This window comes from Cottoperca gobio, chromosome 10, assembly GCF_900634415.1.
Source record: "Cottoperca gobio chromosome 10, fCotGob3.1, whole genome shotgun sequence".
Classification (NCBI taxonomy): Eukaryota; Metazoa; Chordata; class Actinopteri; order Perciformes; family Bovichtidae; genus Cottoperca; species Cottoperca gobio.
In genome coordinates this window covers 10,542,273-10,548,821 of record NC_041364.1, presented here as the reverse complement: position 1 = coordinate 10,548,821, position 6,549 = coordinate 10,542,273, and positions in this window count along the sequence as shown.

The window sequence follows — 6,549 nt, the reverse complement described above, 5'->3', positions numbered from 1 at the left end:
ATTTGTCAACGCGTTAGCTAAAAGAGTAAGTATTAAAATGTAGGTATGAATAAACCTAAACACGTTTGCAGTGGTGGAAAGTACATTTAACTGTACAAGTTTGACATACTTTTTTAAATGTTATATATATATATTTCTACTCCACTACATACATATATGCCACTTATAGTCAGCCTACTATTACTAGTGTATGATGCAGTACTATTGCCTACTAAATAGTTAGTACTAATCTACCCACAAGTATACAAAGTATCTCAAATTGTCCCTATGTTGAAGAATTGCAACATTGAAATAGGCTGTGGCCTGTGTTAATAATAAAACATAATTATATAATATAACTGAATGGAGCCATTCTGCATAGGCATAGGCTAATGCTATACTTTCAGAGTACTATACTGTACATTACCTAATATGTCCTGTAGCCTACTGTACATACTGTACTGGAGTAAAAGGCTACCTCAGCTTTCCCGCCCATTTAAGGTGTGTGTGCACTCTCCTGTAGCTCAAACATATTTACAAAAAACCAGAGCTGGAAAATAATTAGTCGGCTACATTTACTCAAGTACTGGAATAAATAAATGTATTTATTTACAACATGTTCTGTTGTACTCTCTCTCTTGTTTTTTAATGTAGCATTTGAATCAGTTCAGCATATTTGATGAAGTTGATGTATATGATTCCTGCAATATTGGGGTTGTATCCGCATGGTGGAATGCACTTATTGTAAGTAGCGTTTGATAAAAGCATCAGTTAAATAAATGTGATGTAATGTTATATGTAAAATGTCAATCTGCAAATGGTCAAGTAACTATCGCTGCATCACACACATCCCAAAATTGTGTTTAAGTATAGTGCTGAAGTAAATGTACTGTTATTTTTCATCACTATCACCTTTTACTCGAGTAAAACATCTCAATGCTTCTTGCACAATTGTAAAAAACAATATATAGGCTGAAATCATAGAATCAGGCAGGGATGATAATTATGTTTTGTTTCCAACAATGTAGGTCAACCATACAGCTTCCAAACAAAAGATGTTCCGCCTTTCCTGATTCAGAGAGAGAGAGAGAGAGCGTCCCCATTCAGAAGAAGTTCGAGCAGCACTTTAATATTCTTTCACATGCCAACTGTATGTAATGCTATGTTAGGGTAACGAATAGGAAATAAGATTAACCATTCTGCTCTTGTATTTGGACATTCTGCCTTTTTTCTACTCATGCCACAAAATAATAAATCAAATCACCCTCTTTACTAATCCATTAGATTCAATTAGATATCTTAAAATACCAAAGAACCACTGTCATGTCTTTCCAAGAGATACTCCAGAAGATTTCAGTTTTTAAAAATGTAATATTCATGTGATAGTAGCTGACAAATAGGCCTACAAGTATTTGCCACTAAGTGGAGCTGTAACTCTGTGAAAAGGGTTTCTTCACATTGGAGGTTGAATCTAAGAAAGATTTTCTTAATGCATTTTTTGTTTCCCATGAAAACTTTCTTATAATTCCAGGATAATAATCTTGTTAATTCAGTAAAGCAAGTGCAGGGTTTTTTTTTTATACATGAAAACCTTTCTTATAATTCTGAGAATTCAAAGAAACAGGGTGAATGTTTATTTTCTCAAGCGAAGGCATTACGCTCAGATTACACCGTAAAATAGACCTTAACATAGTTAAGTTATTTGTGCTTGTTTAGGTCTATTTCAGAAAACACAACACCATTATATATATTTCTTTTTTCTTTTTCTTCCCTTTTTCTTTTTCTTTTTTTAACACAATAATTTACTTAATGTTTCTGTACAGAATATAATACCAAACACACATGACAGAAAAAATAGAAACAACAGATCCCAGATCCTAATAAATGTATAACAAATAAAAGCATGGCACTTAGACATACCCGTTACACAGAAATCTCAGAGCTTGGATACATTACACGGATCAGGGAGCTAACAACTGATGCAAAGCGGTGATACCCAGGAGAGAGTATTAGACATTCCCAGGGGTATTGAAAAGACACTGGGCCACAGTGCAATGCAGCATTTGCCCATTTCAGTGAAGATATATGACATGCCACAGTAGGAAAAACAGAGGAGTAGCCTAAATAACAAAATTAATGTTTGTTGAATTCCATTCAGTTGCTTTAGTTTCAAGGTCCTGGTATGAATACATGAATATACCACAGTCCAACATAATGTTATTGGTAACGCAACTTTTATATTTAGACAAGTCATAATGTCTGCTGTGAAAAGGGTATGGTAGACTTCCAGTTAGTCAGTCCAGTTACTCCATTATGGTGCCACAGGATGCAAATCAAGTTATTACTCTGCTGAGAACACAATTTTAAACTGATTCAAACTATCTTTTCATGAATAAATGAGATGTATGTGTTATTCCACCAGAAACATGCCGTAGTAAATAATGTAGCCTAAATATTGATTACTCTCTACTTCTACTAGCATACGGGAATATTGTACTTTTTACCTGCACATCTTTAGTTACTTTACAAATTAAGATTGTTGCATGCAAAACATATGAACATATATATACAAGAACAGCTAAAACATTGTTCATCATTTATGATTCACAAATGTGAACATTTGCTGCTTTTCTTTTTAATATTTTTGGGATTTATTTTAACTTATTTATTTAATAATCTTTAGGTTTGGACTGTTGGTTGGTTACAAACCTAACAATCAATCGATTAATGTAAACATCTGAGAGACACGCCACTCCAATCAAAGTGAATCTTGTCTGTGTGGTCTTGTATGACATTAATAGGCTACATAAATGGGCATTTAGCAGTTTTCCCTCCCTGAACAGAGGTTAATATCTGTCAAAATCCATGAAGATTCATTTAAGCAGGGTAGATTTAAACTGAGCTCCGCCTGCTGCAGGATGATTTCTGAGATTACCAGCCCACTCTTTAAATTTGGCAAAGTTAAAGAGTGGGCTGGTTATAATCACACAAACATGCAGTGGCGCCACGGCAGGCATGTAGGACCTCGTCATCAGCTTCATCATCACATGTCTGTTTCCAGTTAGCCCATTGAGGATCACTAAGACGGCGTAGATCCACTCGGGCTCCACAGCGTTTTTTAAAGCTAAAAATATCAGTTCACGGAGTCTGATTACAACACTACCCTGGGATCCCTTTAGAAAGAGGTGGAGGTCAAAGGTGATGGGGATATAGCCAATCGTAGTGCTTCCTGTTTAAAATGGAATACTTCAACTCCTTAGAGAGGTGTGGGGAGGGCATCTGTGAGAGGCCCACACATTTCTGAGTTTTCAAGTCACACTCTGAGGGAAGAGCGTTGACTGAGTGAGTGAATGCGAAAGTAAACTGTTTTTGTTTCACTCGCTAAACACACACAGTGTGACTTGACTTAAGAAACAAAAGTCTTACATTTCTTAGACTTTACAACACTCTGGTGAAATTGTGGCGTTATCTACATTCATATAACGGTGGCAGGGATACAGTTTCTGACACATGTCTAGCAGCATGCTCCAACATGCTGTGGTGGTGTGCGAGAGAAAATGCGATGGTGGGATAGTATTTATCTGGAGATGTATGACTCACACTGAATGGCTTCCTTTATTCCTCTGGGGCCTTTGAACCACAGTTTGAACACAGCTTCCACATGCTGGCCTGTCAGCTTTATATTTGCCTTAGTGTAACAAAGACAGTATTGCCAAAGCGTCAAGTAATATATAGAAGAAAAAGAAAAAAGTACAATTCATAAAATCAAGAAGATAGCAGAAAACATTTGCTCTGCGTGTGTGTGTGTTCGTGGAAGACCATGGAAGTGTGTTATAAATTGTATACAGTGTGTAAACAGTGTCCCTTCAGTGACGTCACCCACTTTGAAAACTATTGAACTTTTCAAATGTGAACACCGACACAACTTTACTCGTCATGAATGAAAACAAATCAGTGGTGCAATCTAAGCGCTGTTATGTCTGCCTCCTCCTGTGCTGTGCTTTACCTGGAAGACGAGTCAAGACAGTCATCAGGGTTTGAACAAGATGCCCCTCATGAGTGTTACTGAGCAGCCCTTTTGTTTTTCTCTCTGATAAGTGATAAGATAGTCGGAGACAGAGTACAAGAGACAAAAAAGTGGATCGGAAAAACGCAGATGGTCCCTGTGAACATTCCACATGTTTGTTAGTGTTCTCTTGTTTCTTGTCCTCTTCCCTTATTTCAACAAGAGAAGAGCTCTTTAATTTTCTGACGTGATCTGACAAGTATGAGCTCACTCCTAGAAAGAGCGTATGAGCTTGTAAAAGTGTTTCTAATATCTATTTAGCCTCCTCCGCTGGTTTACTTTACAATATTAATAGCTGTGTTGCGTAAAGACTAATTCTGTGATCACCCACTCACTCCACAGAAACAGTGACACACTTACATATCCCCACAAATCAATAATATATCATTTTCAATGATGTCGAGAGTATAATTAAAACAGAATAAATACACACAAAAATAATTATAATAATATATATAATAATATATAAATAATATATAATAATAAACAACCAGATCGTTTGTAATCGTGATTTTAAATTGACCTAAAAGTAAAGTTTTCCCCCAAAATGACATGCGTGTCTTCAAGCATTAGCCAAATCACTTGAACGAGTCAAATAATGACTATAAAATCACTTTATGCATGTATAACTGTATTCATTCAAGTACAGGGTGAGATGTTTCAACACTCGCGCATTATAGTGCGAGGTTAATAATATTGTTCACTCATTACAATTATTCGTTACACTGCTTTACGGAGGGAAATTACCAGCTGGATGTTGAAATACTGTACAACACCTACTGCTGGACTTGTGAGAAAAGATTAGAAGCTCAAAATTCCTGCATGATGTATAGTTGACATGAATCACTTAGACATCTGATAAGTCACAGCAACCTGTACCATCCAGCTACAGACTGGTTGTTGGACGTTATCACCACCTGACGTTGGCGGGGGGGGGGGGGGGGGGGGGGGGGAGAGATGGTTGTCTAATGCAGCCAAAACAGCCTGAAGCTTGACGCTGGAAACTGTAGATATGAAGTAATCTTGAGGAGAAGCCCTCCACATCTACATCAGTGTGTTGCATTATAATTTATACTAAATACCATTTAATGGTTGTTGAGATTGATCTGGAAAAGAAGTCACATGTTAGTTGATCGACCAACCAACACTTACACATCCAAATATTAACAATATTTTAAAAATCCTGGGAACTATGATTCCCTAAGATCTGAAATAGCATAATTAGTTATACATTTCAACCTGCTCCAGAAAGTAATTTTCCATTCAGTCATCTAGCCCGGAGAAAAGATCATGTGGAAGTTATTTTGTATTTTTCTTAAATCAAGGTGATATGTTTTTTTGGATTTCAGGATTGTTTTTGTTTGTATTTCCCCCAGAACCTCTGATATGATCAACATATTACAATGAACCTGTTACAGAGAGCTAGTCACTTCTTCATTCATGACTCATTCATATTCCCTTTAAGCAAGAACCTGATATACTAATCTTAGACATAATGAGAAAGAATCCACAACGACAGAAGTGTTGCCACATGCCAAAATTCAGCTCTCGACTGTTTCGAAATTGTTATTCATTTATTTCAGCATTCTTGCTCAGTTCAAGATGAGCGACAATGTACTTGGCATGTGCTTCATCAAGGTGTGATCAAAGGCTACACCTCAGTTTATTCTTAATTTAGGTGGGTTTTGGTGTGAAACAACTGTACAATATATGTATGTATGCATATACACAACTATACACACAATGTACATAAATCTGAACGCAACATTTTCTCCTAAATAAGTACATACAACTTTGTAAAGAAAACACATCTGTACTCTATTTCCTGCTGTACGTGGCTGTGCATTTAAGATATATTGTTTCACTCAGTCCTTTTCTTATAAACATATTATTTATGTTATTTTCCCTTCTTGTGAACCTAACAAGTTGATTTATACATGCAAGTGCAAACTCTCACATCTTCACTTATCTCTGGTTTTTGTCCTCCAAAACATCTTTTAATATGCACATTTACTTAACAATAAACAGACTCATCTCAACTCAAACGTCAAGGAAGCCATTTATAAGAAGTCATTACTATTTGTAGTGGGGTAGTAAATCCTTTGAGTTTTGAAGTTGAGAAAGAAGAAGGCCCTGGTATTTTTCCTCTCCTCAGTGTAATGAGGGCTCTTGGAGTAAGAAAGAACTTGCCCTCTTTGCCAGCTTTACCCCATAAAAGGAGAACAAGACTTTATCGTTCCTCTCCAGCTTGTCACAATGGGGGCTGCGAGAGCGGTGGAGGGGGTCTATAATAAATACACATGCATGCATTCTTCACCCCCCTACTCTCAAAGGCACACATAAACACACTGAAGTGACCTTATGTCCTGTTAAATTCCACGAGAACACCTGCAGAGTATGCAGGAAGTTGAGCTCTTCAAGATGTAATCAAAAACAGATCGCTGCACCTACAGATTACACAAACACATACTGCAACAAGCACAAGCCTGCCTCCTGCTGCCGCC